At 36.6% G+C, this 16,711-nt stretch overlaps 1 non-coding gene across 1 annotated transcript; it reads right to left on the bottom strand.

The window, feature by feature from the left end:
* Positions 1–15,821: 15,821 nt before the first annotated feature.
* LOC112923506 (U6 spliceosomal RNA) lies at positions 15,822–15,928 on the bottom strand. Its single transcript, XR_003235688.1, has one exon. It is a non-coding gene; the product is annotated as a U6 spliceosomal RNA (small nuclear RNA).
* Positions 15,929–16,711: the final 783 nt, after the last annotated feature.

Genomic DNA, 16,711 nt, shown 5'->3' with positions numbered 1-16,711 from the left:
AATAAGTAGTATTCATGTCCATTATTCCCCCCAGCTCTAAATTATAGCATTTTCTATTCTCTTAGCAGAAAATATTTTTAATTTTCAGAGCAATTTTGACACTTATATATAATCTATATATCTATATATCCAAGATGGCTACTGTAATTTTTTTCTTAATTTTTGCAATGGAATAATAATGTATAAAACAACATACACAAAGTTAAAATAAGCTATTTATTTTATGGAGTTAAAACTAATTTTCACTCCATCTAATTAACACAATGTCTTTAAATTGTAGCCAGGAACCTAATGAGAATGAATACACAGCATTCAGAAATCATATAACAACTTGTGAATATGAAATATAAATGGCAAAAATAAAATATGGAGTGAATTAAACGCCCAAATAAGTCAGGAAAAAATTCCAAAAAGTTTGAAAATTTAAATGCTCATAAATCATGGCATGTTGACTTTTTTTTTTTTTCTCACAAATGAATAAATTTTTGCTAAAGAATAATAAGAACTCTTAAAGGCTTATCAGTCTTCTTAAAGGCTCATTTTACTGGTGAGAAAAGTAGAGGAAAGGTTATATTAAATTATTTTATTATAACGTCCATTAATTTATTTTACAAGAATTTAGAATTTTCTTACAAATTAATCAATTTTAGAATAAAAAATAAACTATAAGTTTTGACGGTTTAAACGAGGTCTGAGAAACAGAATATTTAACCTATATATTAGAAAGATCCCTGGACAGAGATTTCTTGGTATTTAGGATACTTTCCTTACTCTAGGAAAGACTACATGTTTGACTAAAACCAAATCAATGAATTAGAAAAAAAAAAAAAGGTAGACGAAATGTTTTTCTAGGTATAACTTGAATCTAAGGTAATTTTATGGCATTTGGAACATCTGTTAACTTTTTAGTTTCCTTGAGTCTGTTTTCTTACTGTCTGGATCACTTTAAAATAATTCTGAATAAATGTGTTTTATTCTATACACTGTGGAAGTCAGCATTTGAAGCATCATATTCAGGATACAATCCAAGAATATTTATATAGTTTTTGAAATACCTAATCAGGTATGTTAGTCTAGGACAAATAGGCAAAATTTTAAATATCAGAATCTGTATCTAGGGATTTGTTAACTGGCATAAAAGATGTTAAAGACTATTTTCCATGCCTGAAACTGTATTCTTATGGGATTTATTAGAAAGATGATCCAGGTTCCAGTTTACAAACAGGTTATAAAGATTTTAGTAACCCCAATTCTGAGTGGTGTCCTAGGTCCTTAGTTTCACGTGATTTGGTGCCCCAGAATTTCACCCCCATGAAAATTGCTTGTCACAGTACTTATGGGCAGAGAGCAGGGACTCCCCTAAGCTTACATCAAAAGATGCAACAGCTGTTCTCATGATTGGTTGCTAATTAATGTTTGTCATTTTGATAGAATTTAGCAAAAGTCTTATTTTCAGAGCAGCATGTCAATTTCTAGTCGGGTTTACAAAAGAAAAACTGCAGGCTTCTTCTATTTCTGATCCTGGAGGCTCTTGACCTTTTTTAAAAGAACCTGACAATTCCAAACTTCTTTGAAGCCATTTTTAGTAGGCACCAAAGTAGCAGCAATATAGAAATTTTATGTATAAGGAAGCCCATGTGATTGAAAAAGATAATGAAAATATTGTGTATGCTAACACAGTAGTGAGACTAGCATTGTCTCCATTTTTGTTACATAGTATTTAGATTATTGAAGCAGTGACTGGGCTAGATCAGGGGGTTTAAATTAATGCTCAAGAGAAGTTCTGGATTCTGAGGACTTAAGAGGAAGTAGAAGAGTTTAGTGGGTGAATCTACACCCACTATGAACCCACCACTCATATTTCAAAAAAAGCAGCTGCTTCTTCTTCTTCTTCTTCTTCTTCTTCTTCTTCTTTTTCTTCTTCCTCTTCTTCTTCTTCTTCTTCTTCTTCTTCTTCTTCTTCTTCTTCTTCTTCAAGATTTTATTTACTTATGAATATGAGAGATATGCAGAGAGAGGCAGAGACACAGGCAGAAAGAGAAGCAGGCTCCGCATAGGGAGCCTGATGCAGGACTCGATCCTAGGACCCCAGGATCCTCCCTGAGCTGAAGACAGATGCTTAACTGCTGAGCCACCCAGGTGTCCCCAAAAGCAGCTTCTAATACAGTGTAGTCACATCAAAACATGAGTTTACCCCATTAAAAGTAAATTTTAGGTAAGTCAGTGAGCATATACTTAGAGGAAAATGGAAGATACTGGTAAGTGTTTTTCTAAATTTCTATGTATTATTTATTCTGTGGGTATCTTACAGCCTTGAGTATGATTCTAGAATTTAAAGAAATACATTTTTCACATGGCTTCTCTATTCAAACCAATTGCTTAGTGCAAAACCAAAAACATATCATCTACCCAATGATATAGGAAAATTTGGCTCTGTTGCTTATTAAGAAATTAAGTGTTGACCTAAAAAGCAGGTCTTTGTAAAAGATTTTTTGTATAGTTTTGAGTATTCAAAATTCACTTTTTTGTTGTTGTTGTTGATGATGATGATTTGGAACCCAAAACTCATATACAGTCTCTATTGCATGTTCTCCACAGTCAAGACCTGTGTTATTGTTTCTTCAAAGAATTTTGCAGTTGGAATGATATCAAAAGCCATTGAACCAGGCCAAATTTGAAGACATATACAACCCTAAGATTAACTGATACTACAGTGCTCTTGTCAAAGAAAGAGGTTATTATAACAAGGAAGATATAAGACTATGAGATCTGCAAGATTTATAATGGCTAGGTGGAAAAGGAAAATACTTTTATTTTATAAAGGGGAGTACTCAAATCTAGAAAGAACCACATTCGGGATATTGGAATGAGCAATGTGCCATGATGGGATAGTAGACCAAAAAATTATTTACCTTGAAGTCAGACTGTTCTGTGTGTGTATGTGATTGTGTGTGTGTATTAAGGAGGGGTTTATGCTGGCTCTTGTTGAAAATGAGTCAAAATTCGGGGTCTAAGAGAGAAAAGAAACTTTACCAAAATTTGGTTTTCAAGCATTTTATCACAATTGATCAATGAGGACAAAAGAGTTCAGTTCTTCATTTATGAAGCAAAGAATAAGAATTGTAGGTCTGTGTTTGGCCTTACCAAAGGTAAACAAGGGGGCATCCTGTCTTCTCTAAGTAATAGAGAAAGAGTGTTTATTCATGACAAATTTTTTCCAAATACAAGAGTGGGGAGATTTTATTTTTCCAGAGTCACAAGGTTTAGGTAAACTTCAACATGCCAGTCCCTCCTCTATGCAAGCCTCATAATAATGCATTCTTTGCAAAGCAGCTCAAAGGAATCTGATCTCCTAAGTGGGGCAAAGGAGGGTCTAAGAAATAGTCTCCTGAGGACTCTGGTAGACATTGCTTTTGCAAAATCAGTTGATCCATCTACTGAGAAGTGGTGACAAATATTTGCTTTTTGCATCTTAAAAGAGGGGTGCCTACAATGCAAAAGTGAAAGATTAACATAGGAGTTTAAGAAGTTAATGGACTAAAATCTTTCTATTATGTAGCATGCCCCTTGGGTTGTTAAAGCTAAGAGGTTGCTCTTGGTGTTTTTGACAGCCATGGTTACCTCGCATATAAGGCATGCGTAACCTGAACATTTTACCAGAGTTTCTTAGGCACCCAGGCAGCCGCTAGTAGAGGGAGAAGTCTAGCCCATGCATGCATGGTTGGCTGCAGTGATGGGTCCTCTGAGGTATATATCAAGTCCTTGAACTTTATCTCACGTAGTGCTTCTTCAGATCTGAGAGAAGAGTCAACCTGCAGGCAACCTAAAGTTCCAATAAAGATCTGGGCAGTCAGGTTTTAGTTCTCAGTGTCACTAAGTCAGGAGGGAGGGAGAAAAAATGGCTATGTGTGTTTGGAGGACTTTAACCAGATATTGAAAGAAACAGGAAGAATTGAAATTTTGCCAAAGAATGACACTGTGTGCAAAATAACAGATTTTGATCCAGTTTATGGGTAGGTAACAAAATGTTTTTTTTTTTTTTCATATCTAGCAGTTGCCTGCAAATTACAAAGAGGGGAAGATTTAGCTCCCAGCTGATGAACAGTGCCAGTATCTGGTAATCCACTAGAGTGTTCTATAGTTTTTCACTGAAACACAAAATTTCTCTCTATAGTTAACCTCCTTTTGATCAAAGGTAACACCAAAGAAAGATTATTCTTGATCATAAAATAAAGCTCATTACAGTTTGGCCTAATTATTTATGTAAGTACTACAAAAATGATAACATATACATATGCTTTTATAAATTTGTTTTGCTAGATGTTTTCATAAAGGACCTCATATCCAATTTTATTTTTATTTTTTTTAAAGATTTTATTTATTCATAGAGACAGAGGCAGAGACACAGGCAGGGGGAGGAGAAGGCTCCATACAGGAAGCCTGACATGGGATTCGATCCCAGGACTCCAGGATCACACCCCAGGCTGCAGGCAGCGCTAAACTGCTACACCACTGGGGCTGCCCTCATATCCAACTTTAAAAGTCTCTTGAGGCTAGGAAGCCAATACAAGAACTCATCACAAGATTTCACACGTAGTATCTATCAATTTGGGTATATTCCTTTCTTTACAAATGACCTCAAAATATTTGAGTTTCCTGAATTTGCTGACAAGTTACTTTCCTTTGTCATGTGTAAGGCTGTGAACACTCTAAGCTGGGTACCAAGCCAGTTTTCCCAGAAGAGCTTTATGAGCATGATGGGGTGATGGCGTAATGGGCACTAAGAAAGGCACTTGACGAGATGAGCACTGGGTGTTGTCCTATATGTTGGCAAATTGAATTTAAATAAAAAAAATAATAATAATGGTTCCATGAAGTCAACCACAGTTTTTTGAAAGTGTCTATTTCTATCTGAATCAAGTATCATTCTCAAAGATAACATTTCACTCGAATCTTTGGTTATATAATCAATGTTTCCAGTATGTTCTGTTAACAAGGAGGCCAGATTCTTGTTGAACCTATGCAAATAAAAGTTTAAGAGAGTACAAAATTCTGGAGGGGACCGGGCAGGGAGAAAAATATTGATGTTTCATTTCCATTTATAAAAGTAAAGTATATTAAATTGTTATGAGTTATAGATGGCTTCAGAGAAAAGAGAAAGAGGTTCCTTATTTCCAGAAAATTGGACATTAAAGCATCAGCAGTATTCCAAATGAAGCCCATTATCATCTCTTGTCAGTTCTTTTAGTCCTTTGCAATTAATTCTTGTCTCAACCATCTTGGGTTAGCAGTCTAATGAATCTATCAGCTTCTCAATTAGAATTCTAAGAACCCTGACTTCATTCTGTGGTAGGGTCTTAAAATGAGTTAAGCAGTGTCATCAAAACTGGGCTCCCAAGTACCTTGCTCAGTCTTTACCATGGGTCTCTGACAAAGTCCTTTTTAGTTGAATTCTGGCCTGTAGCTGATTGTAAGCACAATCAGGGAATAATTACAGTAACACAAAAAATTGTTTGTAAAGATTTAAAATGAATAAGAGGTGCCTGAGTGGCTCAGTGGTTGAGTGTCTGCTTTCGGCCCAGGGCATGATCCGGGGGTCTTGGGATCAAGTCCCACATCAGGCTCCCCACCGGGAACCTGCTTCTCCCTCTGCCTATGTCTTTGCCTCTGTCTCTGTGTCTCTCATGAATAAATAAATAAAATCTTAAAAAAATAAAAAAATAAAATGACTGATAAAAGCTTATTATAAAAAGAAGGTGATTGGCAAGGACATTTGTTTCTGTGGCATGGTACATTTTATAAAATAGCTGGATTTATGATTGATAACAATATAATATTATTTAATATCAGACAAATCATCATTAGGACTCTAACAATTAAAAACATCATGGACAGCAAAGACTTTGTTAGAGCTCCAGGAGCTTTATACGATTTCTGAAATACTTACATTAATAATATTTTACCCAAATCTAACCTATGGATGGTTAAATATCAGGACAACACCTCCATGAATCTCATGATGTATCAAATAAACTTATTTTAATACATACCTTTCTTTTTACAAAGTGAAAGAACAAATCTTTTGTGATTTTTCCAAAGATTTCCTAGGAATCTCAAAGACAGGATTATACATAAATCTTTTTTCTATTAGGTGTAGAATCTTTGCCTTCCGGGCAGACAACTAAAAATGTAAAGAAAAATATCTTACAGACTCTTATTAAGGAGAAGACTAGTAGTCCAAAATCTTTTTGTCATTATAACAAAGAGAAAACCAAACCCTAGGTTTTTTTTTTTTTATGAGTATAATATTTTATGCTAAGTCTCATTTAGGAATATTAGAAATAAAACCTCAAAACTTAGCCAGTGTTGATCATAGTAAATAAAATCCCCTTTCCACAAACCTCCCACAACTTTCCATATCTATTTGTGTGTTTTCTGCAGTTTATCTTCCTCATTCTTGAATAAAACAGTTATTTTACCTTAGGAAAAATTATCTCTTTTTTTGTAACAAAAACATATCCTGCATTCCACATATACTTAATTTCGCAAGTTTAAGGTGATAAATTACTAAAAATATTCTTGAAAACTATCTGCAAGCTAACATACTACAAAACATAATTACTATTAAAATAAAAAATTTTAGAGTAAGCTCAATTTCATTATTTTCTGGGAACTTTAAGCATATTCAGTTTGTGTAACTACTTAGTTATTTTTAAACAATTTATAATAGAGCTCTTTAAAGGGGTTATATAATCTCAGTTGATAATACCACTTAGAGGTAGGAAAATACTACGTATATGTATATACATGCATACGTACACATATAGACAGACAAAAATAAAAAGACTATAGCTTCAACTCTAAAATTTTAACCATGTTTTAGGCATATACCCCAGAATGCAAAGTTACTGGTTTATATAAAAGACTTGACTCTTGTCCTTTCCCCACCTCTTCATTTTCACAAAGAATGTTTTTCTGGAAGATGGGGCAAGTTGATTTTGCTCCTTACTAATAATTATGAAGGAAACCTATAAGAGTGCATTTGTCATGATGTATAATCCTAGGGAGAATGTGAACTAAATTTTAGGTCAAGGACTGAGGAGAGAACACAAGGCTCTCTTTGTGTCTCCAAAGTCCTTCTGAGGGGGTAAAATATCTTTCCTATTTCCTCTAGGAAACAGGTTGCTCTTGGGATCTTTGAGCCTATTGAGAGCCACTAATAGAGGAAGAGGTCTTAAATTCAAATGACTACAGGGAATCAAAGGGCTGAAGTGAGGAGAAGGGGATGAAGTAGGAAGAGGTATTGAAAGGGGTCAGAGATTAGGATTCAGGAGAGCTGCAGAAAAGATGGCAGATAGTACCATTATTGGAAGTATTAGACTGAATTAGTGCTATAAGAGCAAATCATATAGTCCCTAGGAGAAGAGGGAGGATTAAGAGCCAGAGTTACCTATGGGATTAACAGATAGTTAAGCCAAAGGAGTAAAAGAAAAACAAAAGAAAACTTTAAAGTAGCAAGAGTAAAATTCCATTGACTAATTTCCTTACACAATCCCTGGGATGGAGAGCTGTGGGAAACTCCTTGGGAAATCTCTGGACCAAAGGAAAAGATCATGCCCTGCATGATCTCCAGATGTGGGGAATCTAGGAAAAACAAAAGAGTCCTCAGAGAAGGGGAAATAGAATAGTCTCCACCTGAAAACAAATATCAAAGTAACTCCTTACTACTTCAACAGAAAAGATGTCTGGGACACTGGTTTGAAAATTGAACTCACTCAAGGATCCTGGAGCTGCCTAGCAGCAAGGGAGTGCAAAGGACACACAAGGCACCATATCCTGTGTGAGGATGTGGGAATCTATAGGTGTGACCCAATCTTAATCCAGGTCATAGTACCAGAAACTATTGAATAAAAACCAAACTCTGGATCTAAATATGGAGAGAAGTTATTCCAGAGGCTTAGTGCAAAATAGATTAAAGGAACTTTTGCAATAGGGGGAGAGAGTCTGTTGCAATAGGAAGAATATTCTGACCAAGAGACCTGCTGTCAATCCAAAGATTAGACAGAAAGGGGCTTCCGTTTCACAGAAGAGCATGGGAGACTAGGAAATTAGGTTTAGGGAAGTGATGTGAGCAAGGACAGCAGGATTGGGTGGTAGGTTAGTGAATGTTTACCTGGAAAGTCAGCCTGTTCTTGAGAAGGTCCATTGCAGAAGGGCCGTTACACTTGATCAGGCTGAGGATGGGTCACAGTTCAGGATTGTGGGAGATAGTGGAGAATCCTGATCAAAGTCAGTTGATAAGCATTCAGTTCTGACTAATTAGTGGGACCAAAGCAGTTCAGCTACTCATTTATGAGACGATAAATAGGAATTTGTAGGTCTGTGTCTGGCTTTGTCACAGGTAAGCAAAGGGGACATCCATGAATTTTAGCTAAGTCATCTGGAAAAGAGTGCTTTTTTTTAGAGCAAGCCATGTCCAGGAACAAAATGTGGGAGAGTTTCCTTAACTGTCATGTTTTCCATGATTACCAGGCTTAGAAAAGTTCAGCATTGTCACCCACCATCCTATTGTTACAGATGCTATTACTCCTGAGACATCTACATTAGTTTTATTCTCTCTGTCAAGGTGGAAACCTTAAACGTCCATTAGAACAAGAAGGATAAATGGACACCAAACTATTAAAGAAAATCCTGCTTTCACTAAGGGTCAAGGACATCTTAAGGAAATTCTCTGTCTTGAAATCTTACTGTCTCCAATCTGATTTGTGAAAGTTAAATTCAAGCAAGATTATTTTCTCATTTATATACCCTGACTTGTGCCATAGGGATCATGGACTTCATGGCATATTGGGGAAGATGGGGTTTGGGAGTGTGTATCTTGAAGATGGAATGAATAGTGTGTCCATCGAATAGAGAGCATGAACAAATGATTAGTACATTTAAATTTTCCACGGAGGTACTACAAACCCTGAGGATGAAGTCAGGTGTTAATACACAATATCTGTTAAAAATCAAGAGAACAGGTAAAATGAGCAGGTAAGGTGAAGTCAGTCCCAATTTTGTTATACAGCATAGTCAGAAATAAGATGAATACAATTTAATATAATAGGGCATTATTAAGTACATAATATTTGCAAGAAAACTTACAGGCCATATAAGGCCAAGAAAAAAAGTCTAGATGTTTCAACTGGAGAAGCATATGTAGAAATAGAGTTTAAAGATACAGGCAAACAGGGAGGTTGAATTTGGATGCAAAGAAGTAGATACAAAACAAGTCAATGACATGAGGATTATGAATAAAGGTTGAAGATTTGAAACAGATGGCACACCCACACAGTGCAGTCAGAACACCACCATAGCCGAGCCAATGTTTGGTGTTTTCTCTTTTACTTTTAATAATGATTACTCTTGGGTCCAGAGGAAGCCATACTTTTTAGTTAACCTTGATTGTCGAGAAAGCACAGCGTAGGAGAATATTTATAGTTACTAAACTTTGATTTTTGCGTATATTTAAATCTTTGTTTTTTATTTTTCTGACACTTGATTCCTTATGTTCTCAAGTAATTGAAAGTTCCATGATGATTGAACGGACACTATCCTAAGAAAGATGTTTTTAGATGTAGTATGTTAATCAAAAAGATAATGGTCTGATTTGTTGGACTCTTCTTAACAAGAATGTTACTGTATTATTTTCCCATGAGAGAAAGATCTGTCACCTGGACAATGTGAAAGTTCCATACCCCACAGTAATACTATAAAATAAACTTTAAAGAGTAAATAGTAACAGTTTAGTAAATCATCAACAGTTTAAAGATAATCCATGATCATATTCCCCAATATGCCATGTCCTACTGTCCTCCCTTTGTCTTCTCTTTTCTCCAGCCCTCCATCCCTACTCTCAAATCCGAGCAGGAAAATTTAGAAAATATATGTAACGTAAATTTAGTAAGCATCTTCTGTCTGTCATGTGTTATTACCTACACCGAATATAAGATGTGAGGAGCGACCCAGCCTGCAGTCTGGTATCTGGCATTGTTTATCTTTCACTTGATTTTCACAAAATATCTATATCTCCACAACCAAATCAATCCATCTGTGCGAAGAGTATTTAGTTTGTTCTTTTATTGTTTTTGTGTTCTTTTATTTTATTTTAGAGTAGTACGACTGGACCAGCATTCGTAATGGTTTACAAAAATGTGACTGGATACATTTCTTTTAAGAGAGGATTTGATGGCCAGAACAAGAGTTAGGAGGAAAGCAGCAACAGCCTAATGCATCCTGATCTATTCCTTGCCTGGGGAAAAACACCCTGGTTCCTATTCCCACATTTTCTGGCAGCTTAAATAAGTAGTCACAGTACTGCTTGTCTACCACCTACTGGAGAATAGGAGGAATCAAAGGAAGGGACTGGGTTATAGGATTCCAAAGCACACGCAGGAGAATGTGGAGCTGCTGTTCTCATATGCACAAGGCTGTACTCTACTAGGGACATGAGGCCTTAAGCAGAAGGTTATTTAAACCCCAAAGCATAGATGAAACTGTTAGAAATGGAAAAATCCAGTAAGCCAAAATGCTGAGTTAACCTGCCTGGTGGAGTGGAGCGTACGGCTGCTCTTGGCAGAAGCAGTGGATTCTGGGCTTTATGTCAGTATTATAAATTTTACTTCCCTTTTAATATCTCTATCAAAACCTTGCCCCAGATAAATTGTAAATCAATTGACCAAGGTAATTTACTTATCCTGAGTCGGATGTTTGTGTATGGTAATTTTGCCTCGAGAAAGGGAAGCAGCCTGCTTGTGGTTCCTAACCATTTGGCAGGCAGGAGAAAAATATCAGGTCACTGGCCAATAATGCAGTTGCAACAGTAAATGTGGGGCAGCAATTTAGAGAAGGCAGGGAAAAAGGATGAGGAGCTTTACCCTCCCAGTGGGAAAGACATGTTGCTGGATTGGCAGGACTTTCTCTGAGGATTAATAGAATTTGTTCTGATGACAAGCTGGTCACAATAATTATTCCCACCTCTTTGTAGCTTTTCAATTGCCATTACCCTCCTGTGGCAGCTTATGGAGAAAAGTTGGCATAAAAATTAAGGGTACTGATTATTATAACTAGATAAATATAGGGATAACAATTTTATTCAATTAAAGGCCTTGGCAAAGTGGCCTAAAATGAATCACAAAGAGAATAAACATACAAAACCATCTTATACAAATATCTGAATTTGCATTCAGAAAAATGGAATCGGGTCATTTTGGACAAATCAGAACTCTCCAGAGGCAGAATAAGAGTGAGTGTCCATGAAAGTAATTACAGGAGGTGATGACAATTCTAAATGGCAAGCAAAAAAATCTGAAATTTTGTGTTCTAATTTGCATCTTCTTCTTAAGTCTGTGTCATTTCAGTTAGAAAAGGCAGTATCATTAGAAGGCAAGACTTGGACCATTTTTTCCAATATCATATCTCACATTATTCCTGGATTCAAAGAGGCTCATAAAACTTTTGAATGAATATATGAATTATGTGATAGTAGAGTGAATGAATGAGCAGATGAATATAAGTAATAAATAACAGAGCTGCTATAAATTCCCTTGAAAGGGGTGCCTGGTTGTTTCAACTGGTCAAGCCTCTTGCCTTCGGGTCAGATCGTGATCTCAGGATCCTGGGATCGAGTCTCATGTCAGGCTTCCTGCTCAGGAGGGAATCTGCTTCTCCCTCTCTCTTTGCCCATTCCCCCAACCCACTCTTGATCTCTCTCTCCCAAATAAATAAATAATTTTAAAAAATCCCTTTGAAAATCCTAGAATTTAAAGAGGGGATATCATGAAATTAACCCTAGAAATTACATAATTGGGTGTCATTTTTCTAATGATTCAGTTTTAATTTAAAAAATTAAAATATAGGGACACCTGGGTGGCTCAGTGGTTGAGCGTCTGCCTTTGGCTCAGGGCGTGATCCCAGGGTCCTGGGATCGAGTCCCACATTGGGCTCCCTGTGAGGAGTCTGCTTCTCCCTCTGCCTATGTCTCTGCCTCTCTCTCTCTGTGTTTCTCATGAATAAATATAATCTTTAAAAAAAATTAAAATATAGTCACAACACAAAAACACATGACTAGATACATCTTTTATTTTAGTTGCAGAAAATACTACATGAAAGTGATAACTGATTTTTTCACATCTGTACACATGAATCTTCTTCCTCTTCTTAGTTCTCTTCATTTCCCCTTGCTCACATTCTAGTTCAGTTTACTTGCATTTCCTTTTTTTCTTTCATTTCATTCTTTTTTTTCTCTCCCTCCTTCCCATTCATATTCCATCTCTCTCCATTTAATTCTGTACTGCATCGAAAGATGTCCCTGGGCAAGAATGTATCCCAGTTTACTCACTCTTCCCCCAAATGACCATGACTTCTAAACATTCATCATGCTGCCTCCTGGCCTGGCATCCTTTCTGCCATTCTGCTTTTCTCTTCCTGGTCATTCCTACTCACACTAGAGGCCACACCAAAAGTATTTGCTCTAACCAATTTTTGCCAGTCTCAAAAGATAATTGATTATTCCCTTTCTTGGAGATTTTGCCATATAGTAAAATCCTCTATTCTAGTACCCACCATGTGTCATTAACATTTACTCCTGTTTCCTTTCATCTTGTAATTTCCTAAGTGTAATGGTTATGACACGTTCACTTTCTATATTATGCTCATCCTAGTTTGGGGCACATAGTAGGTGTTCAGTATTTGAATGGATGAATGAAAACATTAGAGTATTGAAAGAATTAAGATTTGGTCGATGTATACGCTTTATATTAATATTTACTTACTCAAAATCCAAAAGTCACTCCGTTTTTTGTAACATTAAACAAAATTAAAATTTGAATGCATTTAAATCCTAAAGAAATACAAGAATAATTTGCTAAAATTCAATTGAGACAAATCCAAAGATGACATCTCTTCATATTTTTTTACTTGTGCAACTTGTTCATGAATATATATAATATATATATTTAACTAAATCTACATATGAAAGAATTTATAGAAACTGAAATAATGCTTCATGTTATTAACTGTGAATATTTGTGTGTAATGTGACCGATTAACTCGAATCTTGACTAGAATTTATTTCACTACATAGCATTATCCTCTTCCTATTCATGTCATCCTCTCTTGTATTTTCTGGATCCATTTCATTCAGTGCCAGTGCATCTGATTGGACTGTAAAACATGAAATGTGTAGCTTCAAAACACAGCTGGAGCCAATGCCATTCTTTAGCCAGCTGGCATCACCCATTGCTGTAGAAAGCAGCTGACTTCTGTTTTGATAGAGTAAGCATTCCAACGTGTGCTGCTTGTAATTCACTCACCATCCAACAAACAAATTAGTCTAGAAAAGAAATATATCAACCATTGAGAGGAAGGAGATTGATTGATAAATGGGCTATCACTCCCCCTTGCTCACAGTATATAGCATACTTTTAACGCTTTTAGCAAAGAAGTTTACACTACTTACAGTATTTTCATCCCCAAAGCAAGATAGCAGTATGAAAAAAAACACTTGAAATTTTTTAGAACTCAAGAAAGAAGGTTGAAAAAAAACCCAGATAATCCTCTTTACCTGCCTATGAATCTGTGTCTAGCTAGCTAGCTGTCTGTACATCTATCTGTGCATCTATCTCTCCATCTGTCCCTACATTCATCCCTCTATCCATCCATTCATCTACTTGTTCACTTATCCAGCTAAGCCTTTCTCTTCCTCTCTCATCTATCTTCTATCTATCATCTATCTATCTATTTTATTAATCTGTAAAATATAGAATCATAGCTGTATCTGTTCATTTATCCACCCAACTCTCCTCCATATATCCATGTATCAGTCTCTTTATATTATATCTCCATCTATCCAACTATCCATCTACCTTGCCATCCATTTACACATTTATTTATCTATGTATCTATCTGTCATCTCATGCCCCACCCCCCATGATATCAGGGATAGTCTTTCATTCAACCTTTGTGTAAATTTATCCAGGATCAAAAAACTCACCATTTTACCTGGTAGCCTATTCCCTAATAGTCCACATTTAGTTACTTAGAAAGTTAACTGCATTTTTATGATTTCCATTCATTAGTCATGGAGTCTTTTTCAAAATGAATCTACTACCCCCTTCCATCTGAAAAAATCTCTAGATTTACAAAGAGAGTTAATCTTTTTATCCAACTTTTTGTTCACTACCAAAAATAAATCTTCCTTTTCAATGGTTGTGGTTTTCTACTATTGTGCTATACTACTTCTTTACCTCACATGCCCGAAGTTCACCACTGTCCCTTTTATCTAAATAAATTTATGTGCCAGATTTAGAAACAAAGAAATCTCATAATTGTAGCTTATGGTGCATTCATTCCTTAAATATTGAGACCAATCTATGATTGACAAGCATGAAAATGTTCCTTTACATATTATAGTTTTTTTTTTTTTTTTGCTGCTTAATGCACTATTACAATCTTAGCAGCTTAAAATAGCACACATTCATTATCTCAATGTTTCTATAAGTCAGGAATCTAAGCATCATAGCTTAGCTGGGCCCTCTGCTCCAGATATTGCAAGGCTGCAACGTGTGTCATTGAACTGTGTTCTCATCTGGAGGCTCAACTGGGAAGAATCTACTTCCAAGCTGACCCAGGTTGTTGGCAGAGTTCAGTTCCATGCGTCTGCAGAAATTCTGTGGCTTCGTGCTGGCTCATAGCTAGAGGCTTCCCTCAGGTCCCTGAAGCTTCCATCAGCAACTCACTATGTGAAAGTCCTAACATAGGTTCTTACTTCTTCAAAACCAGCAAGGGTGAAATCTCTAGAGCAAGTCTGCTGGCAAGAGGAAGTCTTACATGTAACATAATTATGGGAGTCACTCCTCATCACTTGGGCCATATTCTGTTGGTTGGAAACAAGTCAGAGGTACCACCTACATTTAAAGAAAGAAGATTAAAATAATCGTATGATTTACTAGGAGGCAGAGATCACAGGGGCTCCCTTTGAGTCTTTTGCTGAACATGTAATGAATCAAAATAACATCAAATGATATAAGATGTGAGTACATGATGGTGGTTTCTTTGTCATGTTTCATCGAACTGAGGAAACAAAAGTATCATGAAGCGTTTTCATTTTCTTGGGAGTAGGGACCAAGTCCTGAGATGTGGTTGACTGAGTGAATTGCCTCTGTACTTCAGTCTTCTCTGTGGTCTGCCCTTTTCCACACACGTGAGCAGAGCCTGTTCACTGTGAGCACTGCTTACCTTGCTATTTGAATCTAAGTCCAGAAGTGGTACTTGTTACGTTAGTTTTATAGGGTTGTCATAACAAGTTGCCACAAACTTGGTGGTTTAGTGCAATAGAAATATATTCTCTCTGGTTCTGTACTGCAGAAGTCCAAAACCAGGGTTATCATCGGGTTAACTGCTTTCAAAGCCTCCAGGGAAGAACGCTTCCTTCCCTCTTCCAACTGGTAGTGGCTTCAAGCATTTCAGTCTCTGACTTTAGCTTCAGATGGTTCCTCCCTCTGCATCTGTGTCTGCCCCTCTTCTCTCTAAGTACTCCTATCTCTGGATTTAGGGCCCCCCAGCCACAGTTATCCAGGATAATCTCATTTTGAGTTCCTTCAACAGTTAGATCTGCAAGACCTTTTTACTGAACAAACTTACTCTCACAGGTTCTGAAATGTGGACGTCTGTTTTTAGCAACCACTAGTCAACCTACTACATCTGCTTTGGCTAATGACAGGCTTAGCAGATGTGATGTGACCTAGCGCATTGATGGGGCTTTCTCTTTCTCTCTTTCTAGTAGTATGGAACGCTTCAAGAATTTGCATGTCATCCTTGCACAGGAGCCACACTAATCTTCTCCGTATTGTTCCAATTTTAGCATATGTGTTACTGAAGTGAGCATGCAGGCTCCCTCTCATGCACTTCCTCTTGTACACATCTCCATGAAAAGTATGTACTTGAGCTAGGTACCTGGTCACAGGAGCAGGGAAACATGTCGATGTTCTAAGATGGGGCATCCCAGCCAAATCCAAACTATCGCTGAACCCTAAGCTTCTTTGTAGATGCTTGATAGAGTCCAACTAAACTAAACACAGCAACCCAAACAGGCCCTATCAAGATCATCTAAACTCCACAAGCTTTTGCAAGAAATAAATATTTACCACCGTATGCCACTGTAGTCCTGTGGTTGCTCCTTAGGCAACAACTAATTAACTATGTGTGAATATGTATTTTTAATCCCTTTAATTCTTCAGGACACATTCTATGGTATATATTCCTACCATCTTCCCTTACTTCAGAAATAAAAGTTTCCACTTCTGACTCATGTATTTTCTCTGAGCAAAACCTGCTCCCAGAAAAGCATCTGCAGCAATTAATGCATGCTAATATGAAAATTTAAGTCATTTAAACTTGTCTCAGGGTTATTTAATTTGCCATTAATAAGGTAAAGGCTATGAGATGGGTACTATTACCATGCCAGTCTCAACCCACAAGAACGCTGAGACACAGATGGTTGAGTTAAGTGGCCCAGAGTCACACAGTTAATAAGCAGTGCAGCTTTGTACAATCCAAACTAAGTTCCAGAGATGCTGTACTTACCCTAAAATCTTATATCCATGAAGACAGAATAAGACAGCCCTCCTCTACTCAAGAGTGTCAAACATTAATGGACAGAAGGCAGATG

The sequence above is a fragment of the Vulpes vulpes genome, chromosome 14, assembly GCF_048418805.1.
Source record: "Vulpes vulpes isolate BD-2025 chromosome 14, VulVul3, whole genome shotgun sequence".
Classification (NCBI taxonomy): domain Eukaryota; kingdom Metazoa; phylum Chordata; class Mammalia; order Carnivora; family Canidae; genus Vulpes; species Vulpes vulpes.
Note: the sequence above shows the minus strand (reverse complement) of the source record. Positions and strands in the feature narration are given on the sequence as shown.